This window comes from Somniosus microcephalus, unplaced genomic scaffold (assembly GCF_052327205.1).
Source record: "Somniosus microcephalus isolate GS21.2 unplaced genomic scaffold, FLI_Smic_1.0 unresolved_chr3, whole genome shotgun sequence".
Lineage (NCBI taxonomy): Eukaryota > Metazoa > Chordata > Chondrichthyes > Squaliformes > Somniosidae > Somniosus > Somniosus microcephalus.
The window spans coordinates 71,423,800-71,437,692 of NW_028225181.1; the positions used below are offsets into that span (position 1 = coordinate 71,423,800).

Consider the following 13,893-nt stretch of genomic DNA (forward strand, 5'->3'; position numbering starts at 1 on the left):
AGTTGAGGCCCCAACACAGATCCCTGCGGGACACCACTAGTCACATCCCGCCATTAGAGCACTTCCCCATTATCCCCACTCTCTGTCCTCTGCCGCTCAGCCCATTTCCTAAACAGGTCAGTAATGTGCCTTCAGTTCCATGGGCTTCAACCACAGTCTCTTATGAGGGATTTTATCAAATGCCTTCTGGCCGTCCATATAAATAACATCTATAGACATTCCCCTGTCCACTACTTCAGTCACCTCCTCAAAACATTCAATCATCTTAAACACCTCAATTAGATCACCCCTTAATCTCCTATACTGGAGGGAATACCAGCCTCGTCTGTGCAACCTGTCCCCATAATTTAACCCTTTCAGCTCCGGTATCATTCTGGTGAATCTGTGCTGTGACCCCTCCAAGGCCAGTATATCCTTCCTGAGGGGCGGTGCCCAGAACGGAACAGGAGGGCAGACTGACTGCGGCCTGCTCAAGGTCAAATCCTGGGTGGCTCCGAAACAACAAGGGTGGACTTTCAGTTGGAATCTGTGTGGAATATGTCGGAGCCAGAGCAAAAAGAAAGACTTGCATTTCTATGGCGCCTCCCACGACCACCGGACGTTCCAAAGTGCTTTATTACAGCCAATGAAGTACTTTTTGAAGTGTAGCCAATTTGCGCTCAGCAAGCTCCCACAAACAGCAACGTGATAATCACCAGATAACCTGTTTTGTGATGTTGATTGAGGGATAAATATTGGCCGAGGATAACTCCCCTGCTCTTCTTCGAAGAAGTGCCAGGGGATCTTTTACATCCACCTGAGAGAGCAGATGGGACCTCAGTTTAACGTCTCATCTGAAAGACGGCACCTCCGACAGTGCAGCACTCCCTGGAGACAGTGGCTGAGGAACGAGATGTGGCTGTGAAAGCGAGTTCTGGTCGATACCTGATCAAACACGAGAAGGGAAACAGACAGCAATGAAGATGAACAAGGTAGAAGAGGCAAAGGTAAATCCCGTCGGAGAGAAGAGCAGAACTTCTTCAAGGTTGGCATTCCTGGAAGAGAAGTGGCAGTGAATGAAACACTGACACAAAAGCAAAGTACTGCGGATGCTGGAAACCTGAAATAAAAACAGAAAACGCTGGATGTACTCAGCAGGTCCGGCAGCATCTGTGGAGAGAGAAACAGAACAGTCTCCGCTCAAGAAAATTCCCAAAGAGACAAACTGCTCTCGCATTTTTTTACTCTTCCATGTTCCTCCCTCGCTTTTTAACACAAACCAATTTAAGTACTATTTCACATCTTAAAGACGCATTTTGTCCCATCGCAGAACCCCGGTCACCTGTGCAACAGGCGAGGATACTCCACTAAACTGACCAAAGTCACTGCTGGGCGTTCTCTGCAGAAGCGCAGAGCAAGAATCTCGCTGTGAACAGACCTGGGCTCATTCACCAGACCCAGAGGGAGGAGTGATCAAGGAGACGAAATCAAAGAGCGAGAGAGAGACTGAGAGAGAGAAAGGGAGACACAAAGAGGGAGACTGAGAGAGAGACACAAGAGAGACAGAGAGAGAACCTGTCGGGGAATTGAATCCTCACCACTATACTACCAAGGACCAGGTAGAGGAATTAGTTATACAGTGCTTGAGACAAAGACTCGAACACACACACACACAGACATGTGTGCCTGCTCTCTATATGTGTCAGTATGTCTCATAAGCTTTTCTGAGATTCATGGATTCATAAAAACTTACAGCCCAGAAGGAGGCCATTCGGCCCGTCGTGCCTGTGCTGTCTCTGAAAGAGCCGTCGTGCTCAGTCCCACCCCCGCTTTTTGTCCGTAACCCTGTTAATCTCTTTCTCTCTGTCACTCTCTCCCTCCTCCGCGCCCCACACAAAAGGGAGAGGGAAACAGAGAGAGCTCTTTACTAAAGAGGAACTGGTACAGGAAGTTGTTATACAGTTCTTCGTATGCCAATAAATCTTTTAAAATTATTTTAGTTGATTTCTTTCTGGTTTACTTTTTAAGGAGTTACCCAAAGGTTTAAAATTTGGAATGTTGAAATCGTCCTCCCCATCGGGGAATTGAACCCCGGTGTCCGGCATGACAAGAGGGGATACTCACCACTATACTAACAAAGAACTGACATATACAGTTTGCCAGAGTAAGAATCGAGCTGTGAGCAGAACTTGACAAATGAGAAAGACAGAGAGAGAGAGACAGGGACAAAGACAGAGAGAGACAGTCAGAGAGAAACAGTCAGAGAGAGAGAAAGACAGAGAGAAAGACAGAGAAACAGACAGAGAGAGAAAGACAGAGAAACAGACAGAGAGAGAAAGACAGAGACAGACAGAGATAGACAGAGAGAAACAGACAGAGACAGACAGAGAGAAACAGACAGAGATAGACAGAGAGAAACTGACAGAGACAGACAGAGAGAAACAGACAGAGACAGACAGAGAGAAACAGACAGACAGAGAAGCACAGACAAAGACAGAGAGCCATACAGAGAGAGATAGACAGAGAGAAACAGAGAGCCATACAGAGATAGACAGAGAGACAGACAGACAGAAAGAAACAGACAGAGAGCCATATATATATAGAGAGAGATAGACAGAAAGAGACAGACAAAGAGAGAGACAGACAGAGAGAGAGAGAGACAGAGAGAGAGACAGACAGAGAGAAACAGACAGACAGACAGAGAGAAAGACAGAGAGAAACAGACAGACAGAGAGAAACAGACAGAGAGCCATATATATATAGAGAGAGATAGACAGAAAGAGACAGACAAAGAGAGAGACAGACAGAGAGAGAGAGAGACAGAGAGAGAGACAGACAGAGAGAAACAGACAGACAGACAGAGAGAAACAGACAGAGAGCCATATATATATAGATAGAAAGAAAGAGACAGACAAAGAGAGAGACAGACAGAGAGAGAGAGAGAGAGACAGGCAGAGAGAGAGAGAGAGACAGAGAGAAACAGAGAGAGACAGAGAGAAACAGAGAGAGACAGAGAGAAACAGACAGAAAGAAACAGACAGAGAAACAGGCAGAGAGCCATACAGAGAGAGACAGACAGAGAGAGATAGACAGAGAGAGAGACAGACAGAGAGACATTCAGGTAGAGAGAGAAAAAAAGAGGTGTATGACTAAAGTGCAACAGAGAGAGACAGAAAGAGAGAGAGAGAAAAAGAGAGTGAGAGAATGAGAGGGACACAGCTAGCGAGACAGAGAGGTGGAGACTGAAAGATGTAAAAACATTTCACGATCCCTTCTCTTTATTAATTGAGAGTTACAGAGAGTGAGAGAAAAATGCAGATTCAGCAGATGACAAAATAGGACTTTAAGAATTACATATGAGATCTTTCTTTCCATATCTATAAATATCTCATTGTTTGTTGGAGAATCAGCTGATGACAAGCGAATGTCACTGAGCAGGATGAAAGGAAATGGATCTTCAATTAAAGAATTACCCGGAGTGGGGTTCAAACCCATGTGGGTATAAACCCATTGGATCTAACGCCTTAACCACTCGGCCATCTTGGTGCTGGGATTGCTTGCAGGCTGTCTCTGTGAGAATCGAGGCTTCAAGCTCCACCTTGCCACAGAGTTGAGCAGAGCAGAGAGAGACACACAGACCGACACAGAGAGACACACAGGCACAGACAGACACACAGACACAGAGAGAGACACACAAACCGATACAGAGAGACACACACATAGACACACAGACACAAACAGACACACAGACAGACACACAGACACAGACAGACACACAGAGGGTACAGAGAAGATTTAAAAGGATGATAGCAGAATTGCGAGGGTATAAATATCAGGAAAGGATGATCCCCTGCCAAATTAGTTTAAACCCTGATTTAACAACAGAAAATGCTGGAAAAACTCAGCAGGTCAGGCAACATCCGTGGAGAGAAATTTGAGTTGACGTTTCGGGTTGGACCCTTCTTCAAAACTGGAAAGGAAAGAAACTAGATCGAAGGCAGGGCTGCGATCAGACAAAAGAATAAAAGAAACAAAAGAAGTAAAAGAGATTAGAAGCTGGACGAGATGGTAATAGGCTGGGATTAGGTGTAAAGTGTACTGGCAGGGCAAAAGATAGCTGCCAGGTGTGAGAGAGAAACAAAAGGAAAGGGGGGGGGGAAAGGAGTGGAACAATTACAAGAGAAAATGAAATAGGGGCCGAGCTTATGATCTGAAATTGTTGAACTCGATATTGAGTCCGGAAGGCTGCAGACTGCCTAATCGGAAGATGAGGTGCTGTTCCTCGAGTTTACGTTGAGCTTCCGTGGAACAATACAAGAGGCCAAGGACGGTGAGGTCCGAGTGGGAATGGAGCGGTGAATTAAAATGACAGGCGACCGGAAGCTCGGGGTCACCCTTACGGACTGAACGGAGGTGTTCCGCAAAGCGGTCACCCAATCTGCGTTTGGTCTCCCCAATGTAGAGGAGACCGCATCGTGAGCAGCGAATACAGTATACTAGATTGCGAGAAGTACAAGTAAATCACTGTTTCACCTGGAAGGGGTGTTTGGGGCACTGGACAGTGGGAAGGGGAGAGGTATAGGGGCAGGTGTTACATCTCCTCCGCTTGCACGGGAAGGTGCCGGGCGAAGGGGAAGGGCTGTTTGGGGTGATAGAGGAGTGGACTAGGGTGTCTCGGAGGGAGCGGTCCCTGCGGAATGCTGAAAGGGGAGGGGAGGGGAAGATACGTTTGGTGGTGGGATCACTTTGGAGGTAGCGGAAATGCCGGAGGATGATCCGTTGAATGTGGAGGCTGGTGGGGTGAAAGGTGCCGGTCGCCTGTCATTTTAATTCACCGCTCCATTCCCACTCGGACCTCACCGTCCTTGGCCTCTTGTATTGTTCCACGGAAGCTCAACGTAAACTCGAGGAACAGCACCTCATCTTCCGATTAGGCACTCTGCAGCCTTCCGGACTCACTATCGAGTTCAACAATTTCAGATCATAAGCTCGGCCCCTATTTCATTTTCTCTTGTAATTGTTCCACTCCTTCCCCCCCCCCCCCCCCCTTTCCTTTTGTTTCTCTCTCACACCTGGCAGCTATCTTTTGCCCTGCCAGTACACTTTACACCTAATCCCAGCCTATTACCATCTCGTCTAGCTTCTAATCTCTTTTACTTCTTTTGTTTCTTTTATTCTTTTGTCCGATCGCAGCCCTGCCTTCGATCTAGTTTCTTTCCTTTCCAGTTTTGAAGAAGGGTCCAACCCGAAACGTCAACTCAAATTTCTCTCCACGGATGTTGCCTGACCTGCTGAGTTTTTCCAGCATTTCCTGTTGTTATTTCGGATTTCCAACATCTGCAGTATTTTGCTATTAAACCCTGATTTGTCTGATTGTTGTTCTATTTCCGACCGTGTATTTCGTGCATACTTGCACAATGAAAAAGTGAAAAACCTCGAGGTGTTGAAAAGTGTGGGATTTAATTCCGCCCAACTCAGGATCAGTTCTCCAGGGATTTGGTTACATTTTGAAATGAAATGGGATGAAAAATGCTGGAACCGCAGTCGGCAGGATTGGAACCTGTGCGGAGAGACCCCCAATGGATTTCTAGTCCATCGCCTTAACCACTCGGCCACGACTACTGGATCTGTGAAGAATTAAATGTTGCTCAGATAAAATCACAATCATCCATCGTTCTGTAGCAAAAGAGCATTTCGCCCCGAAACAGTCTAGATTGAAGAAACTTCTCAAACAGACAATCCCCTCTCGCAATTTTTATTCTGTTTTTCACTGCAGCCTTTTGAACTTGAAGCTACACCAGGATACATTATTACAGATTGACATCTTAGAAATGCTTACTTCCCGCTCGGGGAACTGAACCCCGGCCTCCCCCGTAACAGGCGGGGAGACTTCACTATATTTAACGAGGAACTGACGGAAGACACTGCTGGGCATTCTCTGCAGAAGCGCAGAGCAAGAATCTCGCTGTAAACAGACCTGGGCTCATTCACCAGACCCAGAGGGAGGATTGAGCAAGGAGAGGGAATCAAAGAGCGAGAGAGAGAGAAACAGAGAGGCAGAGAGAGAGACACACAGACAGAGAGACAGAGAGCGAGAGAGACACACAAAGATAGAGAGAGAGAGAGAGACACACACAGACAGAGAGACAGAGAGAGAGAGAGAGACACACAGACAGAGAGACAGAGAGAGAGAGAGAGAGAGAGAGACAGACAGACAGTCCATAACCCTGTTAATCTCTTTCTCTCTGTCACTCTCTCCCTCCTCCACGCCCCACACAAAAGGGAGAGGGAAACAGCGAGAGAGAGCTCTATAGTAACGAGGAGCTGGTGCAGCAAGTTGTTATACAGTTCTTCATATGACAGTAAATCTTTCCAAATTATTTTCAATCAGTTTTTTCAGTCCTCATTTTCCAAGGAGGATTTTAAGAAGCTGCAGAAAGGTTTAAAATTCGAGATGTTGAAAATGCTTCCTCCCCGTCGGGGAACTGAACCCCGTCTCCCGCGTGACAGGCAGGGATACTCACCACTATACTGATGAGGAACTGACTGATACAAAATCTGTCAGAGCAAGAATCGAGCTGTGAACAGAACTGGACTGAGTGAGAAAGAGACAGAGAGAGAGAGAGAGACAAAGAGAGAGAGAGACGGGGACAAACAGAGAAACAGAGACAAATAATCAGACAGACAGACAGAGAGAGAAAGACAGAGAGACAGTCAGAGAGAGACAATGATAGATACAGAGAGAGAGACAAAAAAGGAGGCTTATGATAAATATGTAACAGAGAGAGACAGAAAGAGATGGAGAAGTGAAGTCCCTGTTCTATGCGGACGACCTGGTTCTGCTGTCTCCCACAGAACAGGGATTACAGCAACAACTAGACCTACTCGACAAATACTGCCAAAATTGGGCTCTAACAGTAAATCTAAAGAAAACCAACATCATGATTTTTCAGAAAAGACCCAGATGTCAGGAAAACAAATACCAGTTTACCCTCAGTGATACCACTATAGGACACACTATGAGCTACACCTACCTTGGTCTAACTATTACAGCATCAGGGAGCTTCAGCATAGCAGTGAATGCACTAAAAGAAAAAGCCCGAAGAGCCCTATATGCAATAAAAAGAAAATTCTACAACATCCAAATCCCAATCAAAATCTGGCTCAAAATATTTGACAGCATAATCCTGCCCATTGCACTGTACGGTAGTGAAGTATGGGGCCCGCTAAATCACCAAAGCTACACTAAATGGGAAAAACACACAATAGAAGCCCTACATGCAGAATTCTGCCGAAGCATCCTTCGCACCCAAAGAAAAACGCCAACAAATGCATGCAGAGCCGAACTAGGCAGATACCCACTGATAATAAACATCCAAAAACGAGCACTAAACTTCCTAAATCACCTCAAATCTAGCTCCCCAGACACCCTTCATTTCAAAGCCTTTCAGACCCAAGAGCTAAACCCAGAAAAGAGTCCCCTGAGTCAGCTGCTACTGAAACTAAGTACTCAGCCGGACCCTGACCAGCCCCAGACCAACACAGCCGTCCAAACACCAATCCGAGTGAACCAAATCATTAAAAAATGCAAAGAAACCTACCTGGAACATTGGAACAAAATAACCGAAAGCCAAAGCAGATTAGAATGTTACCGGGCCCTAAAAAGAGAATATAAACTGGCAGACTACCTCACGACCATCAGAGACACAAAACAGAGACAGACCCTCACCAGGTACAGACTAAGCGACCACCAACTGGAAATTGAAAAAGGCAGATACAAGAAATCCTGGCAGCCTAGAGAGAATAGAATATGCGATCAATGTCTGGCTGGCGAGGTTGAAACAGAAATGCATTTCCTCCTAAAATGCGAAAAATTCAACACATCAAGAAACATATTATTCAACAAGCTAAGCCAAACAACCCCAGATTTCAAGGAATTGGATGATCTGTCAAAACTGAGATTAGTCCTAGGAGAAGGAGACAGACCATACCTTGGGGCCAAATATGTAACAACATGTCACAACCTGAGGACTGTTTAAAAGTAAGACTGTTTAAAATTAATATTGAACGTACCAAATGAAGTAGAAAGACTGTTTAAAATTAATATTGTTTAAAAGTAATATTGTATGTACCCAACAAATGTCAAATCGATTGACACCTACAGAATGTTGGAAAACTGTACCTTTTTGCTATGTAAGCTTTGGCAATATGGTTCTCTGTAAACTTTCATGCCAATAAAGCATTTGAACTGAACTGAACTGAACTGAGAGACAGTCAGAGAGAGACAATGATAGATACAGAGAGAGAGACAAAAAAGGAGGCTTATGACAAATGTGTAACAGAGAGAGACAGAAAGAGAGAGAGAGACAGAGAATGAGAGGGAGACCGAGAGACAGATAGTGTGACAGAGTGGGGTAGAGACTGAATTCTCTTTCTCCTTGTTAGTTAATAGTGACAGAGAGAAAAATGCAGATTCAGCAGTTGCCAAAATAGCACTTTATGAATGACAGTTAAATATGAGAGAGAGAGAGAGAGAGAGAGGAAGAGACAGAGGGAGAACCTGTCGGGGAATTGAATCCTCACCACTATACTATCAAGGACCTGGTAGAGGAATTAGTTATACAGTGCTTGAGACAAAGACTCGAACACACTCACACACAGACAGATTCACATACAGACACACGCATACACAGATAGACAGACACACACACTGACAGACACATACACTCTCTCTGTCACACTCTCCCTCCTCCACGCCCCACACTAAAGGGAGAGGGAAACAGAGAGAGAGCTCTATACTAACGAGGAGCTGGTGCAGGAAGATGTTATACAGTTCTTCATATGACAGTAAATCTTTCCAAATTATTTTCAATCATTTTTTTCCGTTCTACTTTTCCAAGGAGGATTTTAAGAAGCTGCAGAAAGGTTTAAAATTCGAGATGTTAAATTGGATAAAATTCGAGATGTTAAATGATACCACGGGGATACTCAGCACTACACGAACGATGACTGTCGTGTACAGAGGCTGTCAGAGCAAGAATCGAGCTGTGAACAGAACCAGACAAAGTGAGAAAGAGACAGAGAGAGAGAGGCAGAGGAAGACAGAGACAGATAGTCAGACAGAGAGAGACACAGAGACAGAGAGAGAGACTGAGAGAGGAAGACAGAGAGAGACAGAGACAGAGAGAGACTGAGAGAGAGAGAGAGACTGAGCGAGGAAGACAGAGACAGATAGTCAGACAGAGAGAGACACAGAGACAGAGAGAGAGACTGAGAGAGGAAGACAGAGAGAGAGAGAGAGAGAGAGAGAGAGACTGAGAGAGGAAGACAGATAGTCAGACAGAGAGAGACACAGAGACAGAGAGAGACACAGAGACAGAGAGAGAGGCTGAGAGAGGAAGTCAGAGAGAGATAGTCAGACAGAGAGAGACACAGAGACAGAGAGAGAGACTGAGAGAGGAAGACATAGACAGATAGTCAGACAGAGAGACACAGACAGAGAGAGAGACTGAGAGAGGAAGACATAGACAGATAGTCAGACAGAGAGAGACACAGAGACAGAGAGAGAGACTGAGAGAGGAAGACATAGACAGATAGTCAGACAGAGAGAGACACAGAGACAGAGAGAGAGACTGAGAGAGGAAGACATAGACAGATAGTCAGACAGAGAGAGACACAGAGACAGAGAGACTGAGAGAGGAAGACAGAGACAGATAGTCAGACAGAGAGACACAGACAGAGAGAGACTGACAGAGGAAGACAGAGACAGATAGACAGAGACAGAGAGAGCGACTGAGAGAGGAAGACACAGAGAGATAGTCAGACAGAGAGAGACAGAGAGAGAGACTGAGAGAGGAAGACAGAGACAGATAGTCAGACAGAGAGAGACACAGAGACAGAACGAGAGACTGAGAGAGGAAGACAGAGACAGATAGTCAGACAGAGAGAGACACAGAGACAGAGAGAGAGACTGAGAGAGGAAGACAGAGACAGAGAGAGAGACTGAGAGAGGAAGACAGAGACAGATAGTCAGACAGAGAGAGACACAGAGACAGAGAGAGAGACCGAGAGAGGAAGACAGAGACAGATAGTCAGACAGACAGAGAGACTGAGACAGAGAGAGAGACTGAGAGAGGAAGACAGAGACAGATAGTCAGACAGAGAGAGACACAGAGACCGAGAGAGGAAGACAGAGACAGATAGTCAGACAGAGAGGGACATAGAGACAGAGCGAGAGACTGAGAGAGGAAGACAGAGAGAGATAGTCAGACAGAGAGAGACACAGAGACAGAGAGAGAGACTGAGAGAGGAAGACAGACAGAGACACAGAGGCAGAGAGAGAGACTGAGAGAGGAAAACAGAGAGAGACAGAGACAGAGAGAGAGACTGAGAGAGGAAGACAGAGACAGATAATCAGACAGAGAGAGACAGAGAGAGAGACTGAGAGAGGAAGACAGAGAGAGACACAGAGACACAGAGAGAGACTGAGAGAGGAAGACAGAGACAGATAGTCAGACAGAGAGAGACACAGAGAGAGACTGAGAGAGGAAGACAGAGACAGATAGTCAGACAGAGAGAGACACAGAGTGACTGAGAGAGGAAGACAGAGAGAGAGACTGAGAGAGGAAGACAGAGAGAGACAAAAGGAGGCTGAAGATAAATGTGTGACAGAGAGAGACAGGCAAAGAGAGAGACAGACAGAGAGTGAGGTAGAGGCTGAAAGGTATAGATACATTCCACAATTCCAGCTCTTTGTTAGTTCAGAGTGACAGAGAGTTAGAGAAAAATGCAGATTCAGCAGATTCCAAAATAGCATATCAAGAATTACTTATAAATACCAAATCTTTCTTTCAAGGGATCTGGGGATAGTGCAGGAAATTGGAGATGAGGTAGAAGATCAGCCATGATCTTATTGAATGGCGGAGCAGGCTCGAAGGGCCAAATGGCCGACTCCTGCTCCTTATGTTCTTCCCATATCTATAAACATCTCATTGTTTGTTTGATGGAGATTCAGCAGATGACAAACGAGTGTTACTGAGCAGGATGAAAGGACATTGATCTAAACGGGTATAAACCGATTGATCTTAAGTCTCACACCTTAACCACTCGGCCATCCTGGTGCTGGTGTTGCTAGGAGACGGTCTCTTTGTGATTCTGGGATTCAAGCGCCACTCTGCCAGTAAGTTGAGCAGAACAGAGCTTCTTAAGGTGGCAGGACAGGTTAACAAATCATTCAATAAAGCAAATGGGGTCCTGGCCTTTATAAATAGGGCTTTAAACTAAATAGTCAGGGGAGGAGGGAAGAGGGAATTAGAAAGTCAGAGAGAAAGGAGAAGGCAACAGTGCAGGGTAGCGATAGGGGTAATGATAACCAGAGTGTGACAGGAGGAGACAGAGCGTACAACCATAAGTGTGCACCAGGAGGGTCGATAACTAGAGGACACAGGTTTATGGTGATTGGCAAAGAGACGGGCAGGAAAAAAATCTACTGATAAAAGTTAACCCGCAGTTTCCCACCTTCCCAAAATTAATTTCACTGATATTACAGCGAATTTCATCTCTCCCTTCTCTGGCTCACTCGGGCCTTTGAGTCCGATCCCACACTTCAAAAAACCTACGCTTGACACCTCTGTCCTTGCAAACCACCGCCACATCTCCAACCTTCCCGTCCTCTCCAGTCCTTGAACGTGTTGTCACCTCCCAAATCAGTGCCCATCTATCCCGGAACTCCACGTTCGAACCTCTCCAATCAGGATTCCACCCCTGCCCCAGCAGCCCCAAAGAGCAGGAAACATTCTTGGCAAATAAAATCAAGGAAAACTCAAAGATGTTTTATAAATATATTAAGAGTAAGAGGATAACGAAAGAAAGGGTAGGGCCTACAAGAGGTCATGAGGGTAATCTGGGTGTGGAGGCGGGAGACGTCGGTAGGGTTCTTAAGGAATACTTTGTGTATGTTTTAGCAAAGGAGCGGGCGAAGCAGACATTGCTATCATGGAGGAGGACTGTGGAATATTAGATGAAATAAACATAGTGACAGATGAAGTATTAAGGGGTTTAGCAGCTTTAAAAGTGAATAAATATATCCCAGGCTGTTAAGCGAAGCAAAGGAGGAAACAGCAGAGGCCCTGACCATTATTTTCCAATCCTCTCTGGCTTCAGGTGTGGTGCCGGAGGACTGGAGGACTGCTAATGTGGGACCCTTGTTTAAAAAGGGAGAAAGGGATAGACTGAGAAATTACAGGCCAGTCAGCCTAACCTCGGTTGTGGGAAAATTATTGGAAAGAATTCAGAATGACAGGATAAATCTTCATTTAGAAAGACACGGATTAATCAAGGACAATCAGCACGGATTTGTTAAGGGAAGGTCGTGTCTGACTAACTTGATTGAACTTTTTGAGGAGGTAAGGAGGGTCGATGAGGGTAGTGCATTTGATGTAGTGTATATTGACTTTATCAAGACTTTTGATAAGGTTCCTCATGACAGACTGGTCACGAAGTTAAAAGCCCATGGGATCCAGGGCAAAGTGTCAAGTTGGATTCAAAACTAGCTCGGAGGCAGGAGGCAGAGGGTAATGGTCGAAGGGTGTTTTTGTGACTGGAAGGCTGTTTCCAGTGGGGTTCCGCAGGGCTCAATACTGGGTCCATTGCTTTTTGTGGTATATATCAACGACCTTGACTTGAATATAGGGGATATGATTAAGAAGTTTGCAGATGATACTAAAATCGGCTGTGGTTGATGTAGGTATTTTTTTAAACCAGGTACAATAGCAAAATGCTGGAAGCCTGTTTGGCCCAGTGGTAAGGGCGGGAAACGGTTAAATTTCGAGGCACAGAAAAGGTGCCAGCCATCAAAGTCTGCAGTTCTTGGAGAACACATTGATCCTGGACATTGAAAGCTTTGGCTCATGATTAACTCTGAAAAAGACATTGACATTGAACTGTGAGGCCTTGAATCATGATTGGTTTTGATGGGAAAAACTAACATCTGGACAATGCTCTGAGTTTAACTGAAAAAATGGGGGTCACGATGGACTTCCTGGCTTCACTGGAAGATACACAAGTCAATCAGACAACCGCCCATCAACAGTAATGGAAATCACATTGAATATGGGATTGGGGGTAAGGTACTGACTTGGATAGAGAACTGGTTTGCAAACAGAAAGCAAAGATTTTGAATAAACGGGTCTTTTTCCGATTGGCAGGCAGTGACTAGTGGGGTACCGCAGGGATCGGTCCTTGGACCCCAGCTATTCACAATATATATTAATGATCTAGACGAGGGAACTAGATGTAATAGCTCCAAGTTTACCGCTGACACAAAGCTGGGTGGGCGTGTGTGCTGTGAGGAGGATGCAGAGAAACTCCAGTATGATCTGGACAGGTTGGGTGATTGGGCAGAAGCATGGCAGATGCAGTATAATGTGGATCAATGCGAGGTTATCCACTTTTGTGGCAAAAACAGGAAGGCAGATTATTATCTGAACAGCAATAGGTTGGGAGAAGGGGAAGTGCAACAAGACCTGGGTGTCCTTGTGCACCAGTCGCTGAAGGTAAGCATGCAGGTGCAGCAGGCGGTTAAGAAGGCAAATGGTATGTTGGCCTTCGTAGCGAGAGGGTTTGAGTACAGGAACAACGGTGTCTTGCTGCAGTTGTACAAGGCCTTGGTGAGACCACATCTTGAGTATTGTGTGCAGTTTTGGTCGCCTTATCTGAGGAAGGATGTTCTTGCCATGGAGGGAGTGCAGCGAAGATTCACCAGACTGATACCTGGGATGGCAGGAATGATGTATGAAGAGAGATTGGGTCGATTGGGCTTATATTCACTGGAGTTTAGAAGAATGAGAGGGGATCTCATTGAAACATATAAAATTCTAACAGGACTAGACAGACTAGATGCAGGAAGGATGTTTC

General features: G+C 45.5%; 1 pseudogene; it reads left to right on the forward strand.

Annotated features, from left to right (window-relative positions):
• Positions 1 to 5,837, forward strand: part of LOC147091950 (uncharacterized) — an 85,820-nt pseudogene extending 79,983 nt beyond the window's left edge.
• The last annotated feature ends 8,056 nt before the right edge of the window (positions 5,838 to 13,893 follow it).